This window comes from Paramisgurnus dabryanus, chromosome 1 (assembly GCF_030506205.2).
Source record: "Paramisgurnus dabryanus chromosome 1, PD_genome_1.1, whole genome shotgun sequence".
NCBI classification, from domain to species: Eukaryota; Metazoa; Chordata; class Actinopteri; order Cypriniformes; family Cobitidae; genus Paramisgurnus; species Paramisgurnus dabryanus.
In genome coordinates, this window is record NC_133337.1 from 25,934,980 (window position 1) to 25,957,874 (window position 22,895).

General features: G+C 39.7%; 1 long non-coding RNA gene across 1 annotated transcript; it reads right to left on the reverse strand.

Moving 5' to 3' along the window:
- Window positions 1-10,043: 10,043 nt before the first annotated feature.
- On the reverse strand, window positions 10,044-11,508 carry LOC135779290 (uncharacterized). The gene is made up of 2 exons (XR_010544742.2): window positions 11,242-11,508; window positions 10,044-10,778 (listed from the first exon to the last, which is right to left on the reverse strand). It is a non-coding gene; the product is annotated as an uncharacterized lncRNA (long non-coding RNA).
- Between the last annotated feature and the right edge of the window lie 11,387 nt (window positions 11,509-22,895).

Genomic DNA, 22,895 nt, shown 5'->3' on the forward strand with positions numbered 1-22,895 from the left:
GGGGGTTTTGACTTTCAAATGTCACTAGACAGAATGGATCAGACTTTGCATAAGGACGCCTCGTGAAAGGGGTCCTAGCAGCTTGTGTCAATGTGTCATAAGGCACGTAATGTAGGTCGTGTCCCACGGATGCCATCTCCGCACGCCCATCGTAATGGGTTAATATTGGTAGTTAAGCATGAGATGCGTATCACTCTGATTGAACATAGCTTATAAAGCGATGCAATGAGTTTATAAAGGAGATGACTCGTCAGCTTGTTCAGGGGGCGAGATCTCAGTCTGGTTCGGTAAATAATGAAACCACCGTAGATTGCCCGACCGCATTATCACAATAACACGGTCGAGAGTGCTGCAGTGCTAAATCATCCTCTTAATGTACCGTATTCACAGTACAAGGTGATTTATATGAGACAAACGGCGTTCCACGCGCCGAAGGCTGATTGCCGTCGTAAAGCGTGTTCAACCCACAGCAAATGCTGGGCTAGCTCGTAATGACAGCACTTCATGCAGCCGTGTGTAACTTAAGCAAGCTTCCCGGCCGTCAGCTCGGGGCGGGACCTTTGCTTAGTCAAACTGAAGTGGACTTATGAACAGAATGCCACGATATTCAGCTTTCTGAGGCTCGTTAGAGGGGTACGTGTGCCCGTCTTAAACGAGATGCCGCGCGCGTCTGACTGTGCGCGCGCTTTAAGCTTTGAAACTTATTGTGGCGGGTAGCAAGCTCACTTGAGGTTGATATTACCCTTAATATCTCCGAGTATTGGAGCGGAGGTGTGAGCGTCTTCGGATCCGCTAATATAAATCAGCTATATGGCCGAAAAACGTCATAAACCGCTTGGCTGTAAGCCTTTGAGTGGCCGTCCGGAGAGGGCGCGATTCAAACGCTTGGAGCCATGCAAAAGTCTGAGGCTGTCCTTCCTCTAGGAAGAGAGAATAACAGCCGTAAGACCGTGCTCGTTTGCGCCATCAGCATCGTAGCGGAGAAACTGAGGTGGGCTGCGAGCGAATTTGGCAGAAAGGTGTTAGAGACACCGTACAGTCGTGGGGTGTCAATACACAGTATATGGCCAAACCGGGGTTTTTTCGGCTAGCGTCGATAGAATTATGGACAGCGGGCCGTGTGTGCGTATTACTGATTGCTTGTCAGTAAGGCGATAAAGTGTTTAGAGACACCGTACAACCGTGGGTGTCAATACACAGTATAGTAAGCACGGAAATTACTCTTTTTAGAGGAATTAAATACCGTTCGCCACTATAGTGAGGTCGCATAGCCGACAGTATTACACAGTATGTTTGGATAAACAGCACACAGAAAACATTACAGGGCAGTCCAGCCGAGGCGCGACATAACCCCTTTTCTCCCAGACAGTTTCGTTCTCTGTTAATGCAGCTGTGCTGTGGAGACCAGAGCTCAGCCGTTCAGGTGCACAAGCCTCAGTAGTGACGGTGACCGAACGGCTCACGGAGCAGGGTAGTATGTCTAGGTGGTTTAATGTCAGACTGAACCCATCGCAGAGAGGAAGTCTGCCGTGAGGCCCGCGGTTTTGCCGTTTATTAAAAGGGCAGAAAAACCGGGTATATATATAAGAATGTACCAATATTCAGCGCACTGATATAGGACGGGACTGAATAAAGGGAGGTATTCGGGCCTCAGTATATTATAAACAAATTTGTTCTGCCTCTGATTCCGTCTAAACCAGAGAGAAATTACCAGGCAGACGAAGAATGAGCTATCTGAAGTGAGATCGGCTCAGGCCAGTAAAGCTCTATAATAAGTGTTTTAGCGCTCCAATAGAGGCGTGTCCGCCTTATCGAGCAGACGAATGAGATCGTGCCGCTCCAGGAGGGGAGGGGCATGAAGCTCTCTTATAATGAGTGTTCTTGGTGCTCCAATAGTGGCGAATCGGCCCTATCGAGCAGACGAATGAGATCGCGCCGCTCCAGGAGGGGAGGGGCATGAAGCTCTGTAATCGTTGAACACTGGACAGCTGCATTTAGAGGCAGCGAGCCGTAATACCGCGTGCTAGCTAAGCCGTTAAGAGACCTCACCACTGTGGGGAAAGGAGCGAGGGACTCCGCGAGCGTGGAGCACGAGTGGCTGTGCTATGACAGAGACAGGGGCAGACCGCCCGTGTTTGCTTGTCGTATGCATCTATCCAGGTCTACGGTTCCCCGCTTGTTCATCTCAACAAGAGAGGAACGGCAGAGGGGAGCAGCAACACAGACAGAACAGCCATGCGTCGTGACGGTATCACCCGATGCACTCGGGGGATTAATATATGTGCCAGAGATCTCGCCACTGAATGTGAGAGGAGCGAAGGGACTCTGTAAGCATGAACCGTTGCGGTGTGACAGAACACAGGGGGGGTTAGTCCGTGTGTGCTTGTCTATGCATCCATCTAGTCTCATGGCTCGCCGTGTGTTCATCCCGGCGAGAGAGGAACAGCAGGGGGAGCACGAAACATGGATAAGACAACCAAAGCATAAGCGCGGTCCCGGCGTGGGAGGTGCCAGACCGGTAACGCGCTCGGAGGAAATTCATAGCAGAGAGGCTCACCGAGCCGCTGTGCTGGACGCTATTACAACAGCGCCTGCTCTTTTAGCTTATAGCTTTATATTAAAAATATTGATCTTATCGGGCGGCCGCAGGGGAGACCTCGTCAGGCGTGTCCGCTGCACAGGGCTCGTACCACGGCAAGCGAAGGCTATCTTCGGTTCTCGGCCGGAAAGCGGCAGGGGAAGACGCTAGACCTGGACTCTGCTATCTTCGGTTCTCAGCCGGAAAACGGCAGGGGAAGACGCTAGGCCTGGACTCCGCTGCAGGGCTTTTGTCAACGGCGAGGTAAGGCTTCTTCTTTTCTTCGGAGCAGCGAGAGGTTCGCGCTGAAGGAGAAAATAATGAGCTCCTGACGATTGAACCGCGCTTATATAGGGACGCGTTCCTCCCGCGCGCGTGGGTTCAAACGTCATTGGTCTGTACTTTGTACAGACGTTAACCAATAGGCTTCAGTCACGGAGTAAACAGGAGTTTCCCCCCCATAGCGTCAGCTAACTGACGCAATGCGAAGTGAACCGTATTGAAAGGGAATCACAGGCATGAACGTAAACAAGCAGTTATATTTCTCTATAAATGATGGTGTCTGTACCACTTTGAGCTCGATCCAGAGAGTTCAGACGGCTGTACGGTATAAACATGATGTCCGTCAATGAACGCGATTGGATTTAACTTATTTAGGTGTCTTTAATTCTGCCAGAATGCTAAACAAAGCCGAAAATGTAATTATAATGTACTACATTACTGTGCAAACTATATGGAAACACTAAATGTAGCACATAGAAAATATTCATTGAAATGATGATGATAATGATGATAATTCATTTGTTTGTTCTACATTATTTCACTATAGAAAACTTTATTATGAAACACTGCTTACCTATAAGAGCTATGTTATTACTTATTAGGTTTTAAGGAGAAGGCAACAGGTCCTCTTACCTGCGTTATTCATCATCCAGGTTTTTTGAACAAACTGTCTGAATCCCCACACACAGAACATTTATAGTACCGAATTTGGGCCTTTGACAAAGTATTACACACCATTTATAACAAACAAAACAAAAACTTTCAAAAGGTAACAAAATTATTCAGCAAGAAATACACTTCATCTGTGCCAGATACAGTAACGTCACTGTTGGTGTTATGTTGAAATTGTTTTTTCCAGCGGTCTTTTGCATGCACGCGGTTTACATAAGTACATACATACCGTTATTCCTCAGCGAGAACCTTTTGGCCGCCTGGCGACCGCTGGAGTTACCATACAGGTGGCATCGACCTGTTCTCCCCCTGTCTCCACACCATGGTGTCTTGGTTGGCTTTCCTCGGATCTTCCGCGATCATTGCGCTCCTCGGCGGCGATTCCTCCACCAAAAATGGCTCTTATTAACGCTCGATCATTGGTGAATAAGACCTTCCTGCTGAACGACTTCTTCACCTCTCATAGCTTGGATTTTATGTTTATTACGGAATCCTGGACTAAGGTTGGTGACTTAACTCCTTTTTCTGATTTGGTCGCAGCTGACTGCACTTTTTTTAACTCTCCTCGCCCGAATAAGAAATGAGGTGGGCTAGTAACGATCCTAAAAAACTGCTTCGCTGAGCATTGTTGGTCTATTACTGTTGAAATGTTTTCCAGCTTTGAAGTTCAGCTCATCTGTTTAGACTGGAATGGTCCGGTCTTATTGGGGGTAATTTACCTTCCTGCTCATTCCTCAATGGACTTTATTCAGCAGTTTACTGATTTTATTGGCAATATTGCCATAAAATATGACCACTTTGAATTAGTTGGTGATTTCAACATCCATGTTTGCTGTCAATCTAACCATCTATCGAAGGAGTTTATCAATCTCATTGATTCTTTCAGTCTGGTTCAATGGATAACGGCCCCTACGCATGCTCACGGACACATTTTAGATCTTGTACTATCATATGGGCTTACTGCTTCTAACATTGTTATATCAGACTTGCCACTCTCGGATCAACAACTAATTTGAATTTGGTTTTAAATTCAAATTGTTATGGATTTAATAGCATTTGGTTTTTATTTTTGTTTTATCTGTTTTATCTATCTTTTCTATACTTTTAATGTACAGCACTTTGGTCAGTCTTGTGGCTGTTTTAAATGTGCTTATAAATAAATGAACTTGAAATGAACTTGATCAACAAAAACTACAAGTTCATTGTTAAACAGCTCATCTTCCTCCTCCTGAGGTACTTCGCGCCGGTTCTCCCGGCCCTGCTGTTGGACCCGATCGAGCGCCTCCCGTCCGGCGGCGCAAGGCTGTCCCTCTCGGAAGCAGAGGATGAGGTCATCTTCGCTCCCGTCAGTATTCACAAACAGTCCACAAACTTTGAAAGACTTTTTGATCATATACACGTCCAGTTTCTACCAGGCGGCGACAACCTAGTCCACCAGCAGTCGTCTAGCGGGGGCTTTTACCTCCGGCTGTGTACTCTTTATGTGCATCACCTGCCATCCACTGATCGAAGGCATTGTGCAGGCTTGCCTTGAAGGGTTGGTTCCACATCATATCGGGGGCTTGGATATATTTAGTGCAGCCTCCCGGGATCATCGCTGTTATGATATTTGTAGCCACGTTTTAATTCATATTTGGTGGCGGCACTGATGTGGCAGCAGTATGAGTCCCACACCAACAGCCGCAGGGTGAAGTAATATTTTCCCACCACAGACTTCAGCCGGTCAGCGGTGAGGTTGTCATTCATCCAGCCATTCACAGAAGTTGCGATTACTGCGCTGGAGATCTGCTGCTGCATCGCCTTCACGTCACGAATAGCCCCTTTAAAACGACAAACGGCTTCAGTTTGGTGCCGTCCGCCTTCGCAGCGAGGACAACGGTAAGATGGCTTGTCTCGTGTCCTGTGGTTTTAAGAGCGAGACTCTTTGCTCCTCGTGTGTCAACAGTAGACACCATGTCAAACCAAACTGCAGTCTCGTCCATTGCAATGATGTCCTTCTCTAAAATCTTTTTAGAACTGACCGCCGTGCTTACGTAGTCAACATACGAAACAAGTTTCTCAGTTAGTAGATCTAGGTCTTTCTGGGCCATTGTAGTGCGATGTCAAAGTGAGAAACCATTGCAGTCTAGAAATTTTTGTAGCTAACCCCTGCTAGCCACAAACTAATCTCCTCCATCACTCACGGAATTGTAGATCTCCAACACTTTATTTTGTATAATTTTTCTTGATACTCGGTTGTGTTTTACACGCATGGTGTAGATCCATTCTGGTAGCTTTGTTTCTAGCTCAAGGCTAACTTTTTTCTCCCACCTCCAGCTTTACGTGCTCTGCCCTTGTCGACTAATCTTGTCAGCTCGTCTTTCTGTTTCTTCCAGAAACGGATTCTCCTGGAGTCAATGTTTAAATGTCTGGCAGCTTTTTCACCCGAGTTTTCCTCTGCATATGTTAAAACAATTTTTTTTAATTTTAAATCAAATTTTGTTCTGGGTGCCATGCTCCACAAGTTCATTGTCAATATATATATATATATATATATATATATATATATATATATATATATATATATATATATATATATTAAGGTTTTTAAAAAGTTCATCCCAGTTGTCAATCATTCTGACGTAAGGCCGTCGGACGTGCTCGTCCCCAGGTTCCGTTTCTGCACATGCGCACTTTCAGGTGTATATCACCGTGTTCTCAGCCAGTGTTTTTTAAATGTCTGAGGGTCACAAGAGAAATAGTGTCTACGAATTGTGTGAGAAGAAGAGAAAAGCATCTAAAGAAAGAAACAAGACCAGAGTGTTTTTGGGAGATATTTCACAACGCTGGCGTGAGCTAAAAGCACAGGTTGTGCTTCCCACTGATGCCTCAGTCGCAAAGTTTCTACTTGAAAGATAATTAAAGACCCATCCAATTTAGCTACTGCCATCTACTGCATTATGATGAACTTGAGTGCATTTATGATGTTAAGGGTATTCACACAAATTTTTCCCCGGCTTTAATTTGAGACCGGCCTTTATTTGTCCGTGATGACCACGCCCCCGGCCACTATCAGAGGCCCGGCGTTTATTTGAATAACGGCTTTATTTGAGGAATTACGGTAGTTACATAGTTCTCATTTTTTTATCCGCTTAAACTACTTCTATGAGTAATTACTCATGTTACCATCTTTTATTAGTACACTACCATGTTTTTAACACCACTGTAGGTATGATCCGTTAGCTGGAAGAAGAGCTGGGAATGGATACACTGTGGATATCTCAAATATTAATATGGCTAGTAAATGAGCCAATATAACAGGGCAGGCGTCACAGGGTGGGCATTCGCGGCTCATACCCTAATAAAGTTTTTTAAAAAGGAAAACAAAAGTGAAAGTGACATGGTTGTCAAGTATGTAATGCATACAGTAAGTAGTTAACACACGCACTGCCAGTCATGAACACACACCCGGATGAAGTGGGCACCCAGCGCCCGGGGAGCAATGGGGTTAAGGTGCCTTGCTCAAAGGCATCACAAGCGGCCGGCCGTGGGACTCGAAACGGCAACTTTCGGGTTACAAACCTGACTCGCTACCTCGTAAAATCTCGGGGTAACATGATTAAACTTTTCGATCCATTATGCAGGCTGAACTGCGGCAGATACAAGTTTATCCATCACGTCTCGAGTGCATGCAATTACTGCCAGGCCGTTACATCGCCATCTACTGATAAAAACCAAAATGGCAACCGAGGTCCGATAGATAAATGATTACAGACATTATTGTTATTCAAAATATATTTAATAAATGTGTAATATACATAGATGAGATAAATACAGTGAGATTTAACCCGGATTTAACGCGATAGCGCTGTGGGTCCGTGACGGGTGTAGACTATACTCCACCCCCGGCGATAATGGTACGTTCCAGCCGCAAGCGCAAACACAGAAATGGAAAATTAGAAAAAGAAGTTATTTTTTGTCTGTTCCAAAACCTGAAATTCTAAAGCAACAACCTAAACATGTAGATTTGAAAATTAAACCGAGAGACAATTATCCGTTTGTGAAGTACTCATGAAAATTGAAAAATGAAAGTTTGAAACCAATTTTTCATTTGATTCACTTTGATGGTGCAAATTGAAAAAAGAACTGAAAAGCGTTACACGGACCCAACTTCCACACAATGTTCCATTAAATGAACATAATAACCAAGAACATTAGATAAACGAGGGGTGATTTTTTTACTGTGGCTTGGAAATCTTTTTTTGTTTTGCTCCCGCATCACAGTATGTAAACTGTTTTTATAATAGCCTATTGAACATATGCCTTAATTGAGCACGAGGCGACAAGATCGCTGGACAAAGATGAACTTATCAGGGCATTCTCAGCACTCAAACACAGAAGGGTGGATTTCTAAAAAGAGCTCAGGTGAAATCTACGCCCGCCGCCAGTTGAGCTGTCTACGGTGCTGAAAAAACGCGGAGCCCATCGTTATTTATAAGTTCGGTTCAGTGTCAGTCAGACACTTTTTCTTCTTTGCTTTTGTTAAATAATTCAAGTTGAGGGGATGTTTGAGATGTTTTTTTTTTAAGTCAGCCCAGACAGCTGAAAATATACTGCGCAAATCAATTAAGCAGAGAAGTTTGAGTCCATGAAAGGGCGAGGCTTATTCCAACTATAATTGGATCATTTCTGTTGAGCTGCCTGTTCGTGAATCTGAAAGTCAAGTGCACGTAATAAAATAATATACTATTGATGCAAACCAACAGGAATCCTTGCTTTTTGCTCTATTATGCTTATGTTTTATGTGGGTAGGGCCCCCTATTAGTTAATGAAACGGGCCACCAAGGCCGGCTCTGCTTATGTCAATGCTGACCTTATAAATATGAGGAAAAGCACTTTTTGTGAGTTTTTTTTTTCCATGTTTGCATGCATGTAATTCAAGATGCATTCATGTTATCTTAATATCCTTTTATATTCTGCTTCTTGACATACTTGTTGTCTTTTGGTATCATTATTTCTAAGGTTCAATGCCAGAGGTATGGAGATCTCAATGTGGTTGCAAGTACAAATTGTAAAGTTGTACCCAGTTTTGTTGGTCCAAAGCTATCTGTGCATCACTTTGCATAAAGTAAAAAAAAAATTAAGTTATTTTTTGGGCCATTGTATTTGATAGATGGTATATATCAGGGGTGTCAAACTCAAGGCCCGCGGGCCAAATCCGGCCCGCCCCCTCATTTCATCTGGCCCGCGAGAGTTTACAAATTATGTTAATTATGTGGCCCGTGAGAGTTTACAGATTATTTTATTGTTATTATAAGTTTTATTTTGTGCAGGTTTTTTCCTACATTGATTTTTTAGCAGCCACCAAAACTAATTGTCCCGCCAAAGTCTTTTTATAATATAATTATATTGATAATGTTAATGATTGCATGAGAGAGAACGAGCAGTGCCCCGCACGCGCGCACTACTAGAGTGGGCGTGTCTTAATGCGAAGTCTGCAGCGTCCCGAGGTCGCATTTCCAGGCTGCATACGTCATCAAGACTGTCTTGTTTCAGAACATTAACAATTATAAAGTTAAATATTATAATTCTTTTATAGTAAATAGTTGTAATATGCGTATGACGTGCGAATGTAATGGTTAGTTAACTTAAATAAACCAGGCTTGATGACGCTGCATATGCGACCTCCTCAGGCTGCAGCCTTTGGATATTCACCTTATTCCGCCACGCCCCTTTTCAATTCTTCGCTCTTCCGCATTTTGTCAACCGACTTCCGCTGCTAATATGGCACAGTGCATTCGGGAGCTAGTTTGGTGGTTAAAAGATTGTTTGTAGTTCACTATAACTTTAGCTAAATGACAAATATCGCAACTGCTGTAAATGTTTTGAATTAGGAACACGGAGAAAACTTGATACGACGCTCGGATAGTCTTATAATGTCCCATCAATCGTCTCGTGGTTGGAAGATATGAAGCAGCCGCGGCAAGTAACCTATGGGACATATTTTATTACCTCGTCGTGTCAGAAGGAGTTGATGGAGCAACATTATTAAAGTAATTATGCTTACCAATATTTACACAGTGATTTCGTCTTTTTTAAAGCAAATGTGCACCTTAGCCAGTCCAATAACTATTTCGTTATTATGTGGTAATGTACCATGATAGAATTCATTTGCAAACTTGCCAAAACTTATTCCTTCAAATCAGGAGACTTAAATCCTTTTAAGTGGAATCTACAAAGCTCACATATGGTTTAAGAAATTCCTTACAGATAATATCTGATCACACTGTAAAGGTTTATATAACTGCATGACAGGTAACATCTGATCACATTGTAAAGATTTAATATAACTGCACAATATCTGATCACATTGTAAAGGTTTTATATAAATGCATGACTGGTAACATCTGATCACATTGTAAATGTTTCATATAACTGCACAACATCTGATCACATTGTAAAGGTTTAATATAACTGCATGGCAGGTAATATCTGATCACATTATAAAGGTTTAATATAAATGCACAACAGATCACATTGTAAATGTTTAATATCACTGCATGACATCTGATAACAAACTGTATGAAGGTTTAATGTAACTTTACAACAGGTAAAATCAGGTCAAATTGTAAAGGTTTATAAAAATAACTATGGACTAAGAAACAACTAACTTTTCAGCAAGACCACCCTGCAATGAATTAAGACACAGCTTTATCAGAGTCATCAGGAGCTGATCCCAAGTGTTTATCTGGAAGCTGTTGGTGTATGTACTGGTGACGTGCTTAGCGACTGAATGTAATGCATGCATTATCAACCCTGTGTAAAGCTGACAAAGATGGTTGTTTCTCAGCAGAGATATGTACTCTTGTGACAGCTCAACACATGAAGCAGAAGCAGTTTCTCAGACAGGGTTTACAGGACTAGGCCTTAATTATATTAGGACATTTTAGTTTTTACAAACAAACCACATCTTGTGACAAAACAATGGCACTCATATATGTTGAGGTATGTCAGTACAAGGTGTTTTTAAATTATTGTAGCTCAAATAAGCATTTTAGCCTGGGACCAGCATAAGCCCTGTCCGGGAAACTGCAAGGTTGTTTTCCCATATCAGATGTAGGTTGCTTCAGGTTGAGTTGTGATTTTAAAGTGTAGTTGTGTTAAAAGACAGATTGATCCTCCCATTGTGTTTCTGCATCACAGTTTAGGAACACGTTGATTGTATCATCCTCACAGTTGTCCATTGCATCACTAAACATCAATGCATCTGTGAAAATAATTTAACCATAAACATTTTTATGTTAGTATTTAAAATAAACTTGCATCATGAGAATTAATTTATAAATGACATCCATACTTAAACAGAACAGTGTGTGAGAGAGAGATGCATTAAAAAGAGACAGTAACATTATACACACAACCTCTAACTTCAATGTTAAATAATATATCGTTTAATAGGTCATTATCATCAATATCTGAATGAGAAATTAACTGACCTCCTAGCATCTGAAATCTCTGTAACTTGTATGAATCACGTGAGCTACTGTAAAAATGTTGTACTATAATATATTGTTGTCTTATCTTAAATATAAAAATACAGGTGGGCAATGAAAATCATTCAAAATAATTGCATTTTATAAACTAACGTTACTGATCTTAAGTTTATTCGTAGAACGGACATCACAAATCTAACGTTAGGCGAAAGAGCACATTAAGCTAAGATAGCTTACCTGAAACTGACCACCTTTTCAACACCCGGCGTGGTTTAAAGTTACCGGAACATCGCAGTCGAACCATTACTTGGGATTAGGGTGTTCCTCAGTCGGCTCCCCGTCCATTAAAATTGGTAAGGAACAAACATAAAGGCGCTTGAGTGAGCTTTTTAAGTTTAACGCGTCGCCTTCAGCCACTGCCTCAGCTGCTCATCATATGCAGCCGGAAGTACGTTGACAAAATGAGCGCAATGGCGCCGCCCTTGTTGTCGTGGAAAATAAGGTGAATAGAAACGGACAGTATGCTCATTCTTTCGTTCCCTCTCTCGCGCACGCACACGCGTATCCAGCGAGAAAATGATTTCCGTCTCGTTTACAGAAATGTTTCGCGATGTCCAGCTGGGATTAGTTTACAACGCGTCTATTCCCGCTAAATACGCGAACTAATGACTCATCTGAACCGATTACTTTTAATAAACGATTGAAACAATTGATCTGTAGCTACAATGCTGAACTCATGAGACATCAGTCAATCAGACACTCAAAGTCAGGTAAAAAATGACAGCTCTTTTACAAAGATTAGTATTAAAATGCCTCTCATTTTATTACCTGCACAATGAAGGATAACAGAACATTTTGAGTGTACTCACATACAACATTTGTTTTTGTCACCACAAATATTTTTAAGATAATCTGTAGAATGGTTGTACTCTATAGACTTTGTCATTATTTGCCTGGGCTTCTACTTTCAAAGCTAGGTATTAATTGAGTTATATTACCAAAACCAATAGTAAGCAAATGCAGAGAAAATTATACAATGTACAGTAATAAAAGAGTTGATACATTCATACGGTCGTTCAAATACAACCGGCCCTTTGAGAGCAACCGTGATGCTGATGTGGCCCGGGATGAAATTGAGTTTGACACCCCTGTCGTAGTCGAACCATTACTTGGGATTAGGGTGTTCCTCAGTCGGCTCCCCGTCCATTAAAATTGGTAAGGAACAAACATAAAGGCGCTTGAGTGAGCTTTTTAAGTTTAACGCGTCGCCTTCAGCCACTGCCTCAGCTGCTCATCATATGCAGCCGGAAGTACGTTGACAAAATGAGCGCAATGGCGCCGCCCTTGTTGTCGTGGAAAATAAGGTGAATAGAAACGGACAGTATGCTCATTCTTTCGTTCCCTCTCTCGCGCACGCACACGCGTATCCAGCGAGAAAATGATTTCCGTCTCGTTTACAGAAATGTTTCGCGATGTCCAGCTGGGATTAGTTTACAACGCGTCTATTCCCGCTAAATACGCGAACTAATGACTCATCTGAACCGATTACTTTTAATAAACGATTGAAACAATTGATCTGTAGCTACAACGCTGAACTCATGAGACATCAGTCAATCAGACACTCAAAGTCAGGTAAAAAATGACAGCTCTTTTACAAAGATTAGTATTAAAATGCCTCTCATTTTATTACCTGCACAATGAAGGATAACAGAACATTTTGAGTGTACTCACATACAACATTTGTTTTTGTCACCACAAATATTTTTAAGATAATCTGTAGAATGGTTGTACTCTATAGACTTTGTCATTATTTGCCTGGGCTTCTACTTTCAAAGCTAGGTATTAATTGAGTTATATTACCAAAACCAATAGTAAGCAAATGCAGAGAAAATTATACAATGTACAGTAATAAAAGAGTTGATACATTCATACGGTCGTTCAAATACAACCGGCCCTTTGAGAGCAACCGTGATGCTGATGTGGCCCGGGATGAAATTGAGTTTGACACCCCTGGTATATATAGAGACGACAGAAAAGTACAGGGTGGAGAGAGGAGTACGGGATCGGCACCTCAAGCCTGGATTTGAATTCAGGTCTCCAGCAAATGGCTTTATTGGCATGGTGAAGAAGGATCTTTACATTTCCAAAGCATAAAAACATTAAATAAACACTTTACAAAGAGATACATGTAAGAAAAAGAAGGATAAAGATATAGATTATATCCATGAGACTGTAATATGCTAAGGAGAATATAGTCATGTCTTTTGTGCAATGTTATTCAGTGGGGTTGTTGTGGTTTTCTTTTTCCTCAAATGAAACAATCTTCAGTCTTAGGTTTTGATTTCAAGAGATAGACTTTTATTATCCGGACAAATAAAAAGCCGAGCCTGCCCTGATGAATCCCCCCAGAACCAGAGTCCTGGGAGGACTCTCCAAAACAGTCTGACTCTCTGAGCCAGGCTTGGTAAATATATATGATCTTTGTTCCCTCCCCTCCATATGCTTAAACAATATAGGATTTGTGATAGGAAGAAACACATGACATCCCTCAGACCAGTGACTCCCTCCCATGACCTATTTGACCCTTGGCTATTTGCTAATACTAAAACCCTTAGTGCCCTGAAACATGAATACAGACAGCTGTTCCACACAGATGGCTTTTACAACTCCTAACACAGGTGGCTTTTTAAAACACCTTACACATAAGGCACCACACAGATGGCTTTTATATAGCATATTAAACTACTTCATAATAAAAAGGCATAGTTGGATTATAATGCTAAACTCATGATGCACATTTAAAGTTTAAAATAAACTTCTTCATAATCCCCGCTCTGAGGCTTAATTTAGCCTCACTTTTCCTGCTTATTTTAATCCGGAGTGCAGTTCCATAATTCAGCCTTCTCAGTTATTACTAACTTGTGACTAAAGAAAGCCACCATACATTACCAATTACCAAATTACGCCACAGCACTTCGAACTATGGACAATAAGAACAAACATCTTTCCATTCTCATTTTGCCTTGAATGTAAAAGTAAAAGAACTTAAGTCCTAAACATTTGGTGGGCAATTGGTTCTGCGCCTGCTATTGGTTGTCACCATTATGTAGAATATATAATAAAATAACGTAAAAGTAACCAAAATAAAAGCAAAGAAACCCAAAAAGCAAATAAAACAAAAATTACTAAAAATAAAAACAAAAAGTAAATCATTCATAATACGACATATTTGTTTCAATACAAATACAGCTTATTCCTCTTCTTCGTCATCATCACCATAATCATCATCAAAGGTTCTTGAATATTATCTACCCGTTGTGAATTCAATACTATTTTGTAACGTAAGTTCTGATACCATTCTTGTTGATTTAAAATTAATTTTTCCATCCTCCTAATATTTTAACTTCCGTTTGATTTTCTAAAAAGATACCTACACCTTATTTACCCACTAACCTCTAATTAAAATGTATTCAGTATATGTCTTGTATTTCTACTGGCTTCATCTAGTTGTTTTCCTAAGATAAATTAATGCCTTATTGGTAAACTTAATAATCTACTTTTGATTGTAGTACCGTACATAATTCATTTATTCTGTATTTTTATTCTGAATTTTTTTTACTAAATTCCTTATTTAGCTTAATCCCATGCCCTAATCTTATTTGGTATCCATTTGGTTGATCAACAGAATCTACATATAATTTATGATTAATTGTTTTGTTCATCCCTTAATGAGGATTCCAAATTCCCTTCTATTGCAGTGATTTCCATGTATCCATCATATTTTGACCCTTTCTCTCCATCCTAATGATAACGAGGTCAAACATTTTCTTTTTCTACAAATCCAAAATAATTCTCCAAACAATATTGTTTGATCTTCAAATATCTTCATTGTATATGTTGCTCTGATTTGATTATAGTATTCTTCTAATAGCATTTCTCTTCTCACTTTTACACCTTAAAGCTCTACTGTGTACTTTATTGAGTTAATTCTTAACAAAAACCCATGTTTTCTTTCAAAAGTATGTGCTCATTCATGTGTAATTACTTCCCACCCACTAATGAAAGTATTCTCGTAAGTGTAGAATCTGCTATGTAAAATGCATACCGTCGAAGCGCTCTCTGGCTGAATCCATGTTGTGCCTCCATCTTTGAAATACATTCGCCGACGAGGGACATTCCTGAAATTCAAGCTCCGCCTTTCGCGCTTTCACTCTACACTCATGCTGGCCGATAGCTGAAGCCTCCAGAGGTTGCATGTGTTGGCGGTATACGTCATCAAGACAGTCTTATTTCAGAATATTAACAATTATAAAGCTGACAATTATTTTTAGTTAATTGTAAATTGATGTAATATGCGTATGACTTGCGAATGTAATGCTCAGTTGATTTAAATAAACCAGGCTTGATGACGTATCGTATCCAGCCTGTGACCTGCGTAGCTGAATCCTTCGGATTTTACAACAACCGCACACCGTGATGAACCTGCGATCTAATGCTTTGATTTGAAAGCCTGTTGAAGACATATTCTCGAGGACATTAAAACAAATCGCCAAGGAAGCGAAACGGGGATTTTAAACGACAACGTGACAGGAAAAACATCAAGACCAAAGTCACTATTGGAGTTAGTTTTCCAAGAGGGGGCTCAAGGGACACTGAAGTTGCACTTTCTATATTCTCCACAGGTAATTCAGCATATTCGTTTACATCTATACAGTCCATGTTGTAAACTTGAAGTTTTATAGTTCCTTGGCTAACTTTAGCATGATTATGCATAACACTTGTTAGTGTAAACATGCATCTGGTTTAATGTGTTCAAACAGACACACGCCGTCTCTCCGCCCATTTATGTAATCTGAGGTACTGAGATAAATGTTTTTCATCTTTTCTGACCTCTAGCACAAACCCACGGTGACAGCGCTATTTTTAGCCTTTCATTGATAAAAGCGTCTGATCTGCGCGTCTTTCGTTTCATTTTACAAGCGTGTGAAAGTTGCGCGATCTTTTTTCACCAATATGAGAGAAAGCTCTTACATATACACGGACATGTAACATGTTTACTTAAAACATAAGCATTGTACTCTGACATAATGTCTGACATAATACTCTGATAAAAGCGTCTGATCTGCGCGTCTTTCGTTTCATTTTACAAGCGTGTGAAAGTTGCGTGATCTTTTTTCACCAATATGAGAGAAAGCTCTTACATATACACGGACATGTAACGTTTACTTAAAACATAAGCATTGTACTTTGACATAATATTAATTTGCGTCCATTTAAACCCGTCATGGTTGCTTTTTGTATGTGATTTTAAGCGGACATATCATGACAATCAGACTTTTTTCATGTTAAACATAAATCGGTGTGCTTTGATGGATCACAGGCAAAGGACATTGCAAATTGTTCATTTTTTTCTCATTGCTTTTGCTTTGTAGCTACTGGAAGCCATGTTAACCTTGGCATGACACGGCCGGGCCACCGTACGAGTTAAAACGCGTTCCGAATGGGGGGGGGCTAGAAAGTATTATTCAGTTGCTTGTCATATAGACTTTCACCGCTAGATGGGAGTAGATCTTACACAGTGGAGCTTTAAGCTAGACTTTTTGATGTCTTCATAATATACCTAGAGTTTTTATTGTTGATTCGTTCAAGATTCCTGTTATAAAGCATTCCCTATTGACTTTCCTTAAGTCTATAATTCCACAAGGCTTACATTTTCTTGATTGTAATCCTACTGTACTGTTCTAAACAATCTCTATCCTTCCTCTTTTTTTATTTTAATGTTTTGTGAACATACTACCATTGACACAAATTTCTAAATTGTGGCCTACAAGATGTATTTTTAAACTCAGAATTTCCCAAAAGACCTGAATATTATCCAGATAGGTTGACCTTAACTTTTCCTCTTATCCATAAGAATTCTTGTTGAATTATCACCTTTATCATATTTATGTGGACTTGAAATTGTTATTACCTTATTAAAAGCTGGTTTAGTTTAAATCATAAAAAGCAACTTTGTAAACATATTTCCTTAACTGTAAATATTCCCCATTTGTATCATTTGTTATCTTTGGAATGTTTCCCATAAAATGTCCACCTTATGTTCTCAGTTCAATGTCTCTATGTTTTCAGTCTTTCGTTCAGATTCTGTTCCTTTGAGATTGTTACAGATCTTTCACTGGGCCTCGTTTAAGGCAAAAGTCCATCGCCAGGAAGTTTAATTGACTGTAGCAATGCAAATCTTCTGTAATATTTGGCTTCGTTCTTTAATTGACTGTAGCAATTGTTGGACTTTAAGGCGTCCATTTGCATGTTCATAATTTAGAGGAAAGGCACAAGATACAAATATCTAAGTTCAAATATTTATTGATCAGATTGAAAAAGTTTAACAGCGCTGGGTCCTCTCAAGTAGCGAACAACCAGCTCAGGAAGTAACATGCTTATTTATAAAATATGTGACGTCGATGTTTCTTCAGAAAATCTCCACCCACAAAGGCCGTTCCCCTCGTCCATCTGACTCCATCACCACACCCAATTTTAGCCTGTAGGCAAAGATGGACACACATAGACAAAGAAAAACAAACTGTTCTCCTCTCATCCCTGGGAGCCCTGCAGTTCCTCTCCAGTACTCCTCCACTTTGAATAGCATGTTATAATGCTTTCTTAGAAACAAATCATTAATAAAACATTCATTTATAAAAAACATAAGCTGTAAGATGAAAGTGATTATTATGTAAAACATATTTCAATATCATGACATCATTTCATTATTTGTAAAATTGGTTATATGAATAGGGCACACATTAACTTCTTTAGATAGATAAACACATATTAAATCTTTTACTGCAATACTACTTCTAAGCAAACACTTTAATCATTATTAAAACCATCTGTTAGGAAAGAAAACAGACACACAGGAGATTCTGTTCTTCAAGGTTGAGCTGCCCTGGCCCCATTAGGTTTTTCTGTATGCAACCTTCATTTCATTGGTTAATACACATTTATCAAAGACAACATCTTATATTTATTACATCAATTATTCAATGATTAATACTGATTAAGTAAGAAATACATTGCATATTTTATCCTGTGAACATTAAAACATTAGTTAATGACATAGTCGCCTGTTTGCTTTCCCCCTCAGGCCTCTCTCTTATCTTGATCGATACCAGTCGTAAATTCCTAAATTCCTCCTTGCAGCACACACACAAAAGCTGGTAACTCTCCACTCTCAAACATAAACACCTCATTTCTACATAATAGCTCAGTGCATACATGAAACACACAATGTTTATAGAATAAAATGATCAATTAAAGAAATATAAAAATGGAACAAAATCAATTTCCACAGTCCTTATTTGGACATCTTTGTAACTTTAACACTTTTAGCAATTAGCAAGATTAATAAAACAACATAAAAATCCCACAATTCCCTCTCTTGACCTCTGAAAGAGGTCACACATTTTCTTCTTCCTCCTCGTCCAGGTTCTGTAGGCCTAATAGGGGCATGCTATATGGGGGTGGATTTTCTTTTTTTCTCTATTGCAGACACTATCAGCCTATTACACAGGGATCTCCATTGTTTATGCCAAATATTATGGTGATTATAATTGCAGTTATAACTCCTACGGCCCACAGAACCTTCCAATTTGCATATAGCTTCATCTCTGTGGAAAAAATACACTTATGCCTATTGGCTAATACTCAAATAACAATCGTAAATTCAAAAAGGAAAAGAAAAATGAAATATGAAATTAATACTGTAGAATTGTATAAGAAACTTAAGAAATTCAAAGATCAATAGTTACCCAGGTTATAATGAATATATGGTAATTGTGATATTCAGGTCTCTAAACACTTCTGTCAGGATTTCCAGCACTTTGTGGAAATCCAATTTATCTAAGCCACACCCCAGCCGGGGAGTGGATACACTTGTTATGTTTTCTTTCTCACACCACTCTCTCATACATCTGAGGCTGTAGGTAAAATTCTCATATGTTGGTAAATCAGTACAATTTTGTTTTGTTATTAAATGAAAAATCAATCTGCCGTCGTCCTCGTGGGTAACTGCACATTCACCTGTGTGTTTGTTCTGTCTTACAACCTTTTATGTACCGTACTTCGCTTTGAATTGTACGGCTATACCTGCTCCATAGGCACAATCTGTGCTCACACAGTGTGCTAGGGGTTCTGTTACTGGGCTGGAAAAAATGTCACCTCTTTTATGCACAATTTTACAGTGTTTGTTGACTTTGTTGTTAGTGTTGTGTGAGTGTTACCACTGATGTGTTACCACTTCCTGTTTGTCCTCTCTGTATTCCAGCTGATTCACTTTCACTTTCAACACTTTCCCTCTCTTGGACCTGAGTCCTCAGGTCCACACCTATGACTGTTAGAAACCCAATCATCATTTTTAACAGCTGGGTCGTTCTCACAATTTCGTTGTGTGGTAGCCTGTCAGGAAAAATGTTCAATCATAGCAGTTAGTTTGTTAGATGAAACGTCATGTGTTAGAGGCAGGATGGGATCCTGCACCACGTCATGCCTTGGACCTGGAAACTGTCGACCTGTAAGCAATTCAAAAGGTGTGAAACCAGAAATCCTGTTAACATAAGAGCGAATAGACATTAATGCAATTGGTAATGCGTCAAGCCATGTTATTTTTGTCTGTGCACATAGTTTGTCAAGTCAAGTTTTAATGTCAAAGTCAGGTTCATTATTTCATCTTTGCTCTAACATTGGGGTGATAAGCAGCCCCGAAACTATATGTCAATTCCAGTGCGTGTTTGTCAATTTTGTCAGATCTAACTTTGTCTTGGGGAACCATGGTTGGGGATATAATTGGTTTATCAGGCAGTTGACAACAGCCACGTCATTAGGTACCTTCACAGCCTGTAGTATGTGTCGGGCTTTGCTAGCATTTACTATAGGCCGGCCTTTCCTGGTTTCAAACCCACCTATCTGCCATATGGCAGTTCCATATATACTGCACCAATCACATATGCAGATTCACTATAAACAATCACCCTCTCTTCACCAGTGTAGTGCAAGGCTTCGATAACAGCTGTCATTTCAGCTCTCTGTGCTGACCGTTTACCTTTCAATCTACCACTCAGTCGTGTTACAAAATCACCCTCAACCTGTTCAACAACTGCAAAACCTGCCGTCAATGTGTCATCTGCTGCTCTGAAACAACAACCATCTGTAAACATTTAGATTACCGGTGGGGCAGTTGTCAGTGGTACCGCGAACAAACCATCTCTCAATTTATTTGCTTTTTCAGTCAATGGTATAACAATTAAAATTAATTACAATAATAATAATTTTTATATCAGTCAATGGTATACAATCCTGCGGCTCACCCTCAGTGATTAGATCTGCCATGTGAACACCTTCATGCACATATATGATGTCTGGGCTGGCAATTTCCTTAAATACAAAGTTTGTTACAATAATCAGTTATTTTTCTATTCTCACAGCTTTTCTTGTTTACCTTTTATAGTGTTCTATGGTGTTCTTTTTTCTTTTTCAATTTTTTCTTATATCTATTTTAATTTTCTTTCTGCCATAGCTGTTCTATGCCATATATATTTGCTTTTTAGCTCAGTACCATCAGTGGAATCCTGACTTCCTCTGTAGATACCAAATTCAATTATGCATTTCTTCCTGTCAGATTAATAGGAGTCTGATTTGATTTCAGAACAGGTAGTCACACCTAACAACAAAGTTCTTGATCAGCCTTTAAATTTGTCTAGCTGATTTTCTCATAAAGATTGTCTGTGTCCCTATAATAACAAGGTCTTTACTAAACATTGAACGGCTGTTTACTCTTTCCCCTTTTTCACTCAAAGGCTCGTATGAAGATGAAAAAGTTCAGTGTCCAGTGAAATATTGTCCAGTTTCTCTTGCCTCCAAGAACATTATTGTCTTTGTTAGTCTCTTTCTGGATTCCACTCAGTCTTTTTGGTGTTTCATCCTTGTAAATGTTTCTGACCATATGCAGTGCCCCCTTCACTGCTTTAGTTCAAGTATAGTCCCATTCAAATAGAATGTGCTTTCAGTCCAGTTTATGAGTTACTCCTCTCTTTGCAACTCCAGCACTTTGATATCACACACAGTTTTTCATTGTCTGTTTCTTGCCAGCTTTTTAGTCACTTTCTTGAATGTCAAAGGATGAGAGCTTTTCAGCCTTTCAAGGTTTAACTTAACCCATTGCAAAATATTGCCTTTCAATTTAAAATAAAATTTATTTTGTGACCACCTTCCATCATCAGATGAAGACTCCTCTTCATTTTGTTATATCTTTTTGTCCTTTATACAATTTATCTGTGTCATTCACCTTTTAACAATTTTCTGTCCTTTTTCAATTGTTCATCTTCATTTCCACATTTAATAACTTGGTCTCTACTGTTTTCTGTAATTTGTTGTTTTTCTTTAAAAGCTTCGCCTCTGTCTTTCTGCTAGATTTTGCTTAATCCCATTTATGGTTTTAACAGACTCAATATATCACAGACACACTACATTTTCACACAAATAAAATCTACATCTACATTTAATTCACCGCTATTGATTTGAAAAACAGGCTGTTGCATTGGGGCTTTGGCTTTCTCATAAGGAGTAGGTGTGTGCAAGGAGGGGTAGATCGATTTCACTGGGGGTGGAGCTGGAGGAGGAGCCGTAGTTGTCACACTTGAGTCTGGCTGACTGTTTCCTTGTTTAACTTCCTGTTGCTTTGCAGCTGCACCACTGTAAACTTCCCCTTTTCTATTTGATTCAATAGCCTGCATGGCAGCAGCAACCAGAGCCAATCTTGTCCAAATTCTCAACTCTTTCTCTCAGTCTTTTACAGTTGGTCCCTTTCCAAACTATTATCATTTTTTCCATGGCACATACACCGGTGAACACACATATTCATCACACTCTTTCTGAAATTCAACCATTCTCTATACAACTGTAAATACAATTCCTCTATATATATACAACATCAAAATGAAATATACCCAAATACAACTGCAGAATCAAGTGCACAATGGAATTTCCTGGGCCTGTAACCCAAAGGTTTCCACACCCTTAATTTAATACTGTACTCAATTAGATTATTCCTAGGCCTTCCACCTAAAGGTTTCCCAACCCATAAATTTAATACTGTACTCAATTAGATTATTCCTAGGCCTTCCACCTAAAGGTTTCCCAACCCATAAATTTAATACTGTACTCAATTAGATAATTTCTAGGACTTCCACCTAAAGGTTTCTCAACCCATAAATTTAATACTGTACTCAATTAGATTATTCCTAGGCCTTCCACCTAAAGGTTTCCCAACCCATAAATTTAATACTGTACTCAATTAGATGATTTCTAGGCCTTCCACCTAAAGGTTTCCCAACCCCCTACGGGCTTCAACCCGAGTTGGTATTTTATAACGCCTAATGCGTTAAAGGAATCCTCAACCTTTCATTTAACAAAAAAATTCAAAAATTTCAAAAAGTTTTTCACTCTGATCAATTCTTATTGTTTAAATAATTAATTTCAGTTCGGAGCTCCTTATCAACACAATTAATTTGGTATATGTCCAATAGCAGAATTTGATATAACAGGTTTCTGCTTACCTTTATTTTAGAAGACCGGTCTTTTGTGTTGAAATGGAGCCCTCCCTTACTCTGGTTTCTTCAATGTGAAACCCTCCTTCCTCTCACTCTCTCCTTTCCCTCCACAAAACGTCGGCGGTCACCAATTGTTGGACTTTAAGGCGTCCATTTGCATGTTCATAATTTAGAGGAAAGGCACAAGATACAAATATCTAAGTTCAAATATTTATTGATCAGATTGAAAAAGTTTAACAGCGCTGGGTCCTCTCAAGTAGCGAACAACCAGCTCAGGAAGTAACATGCTTA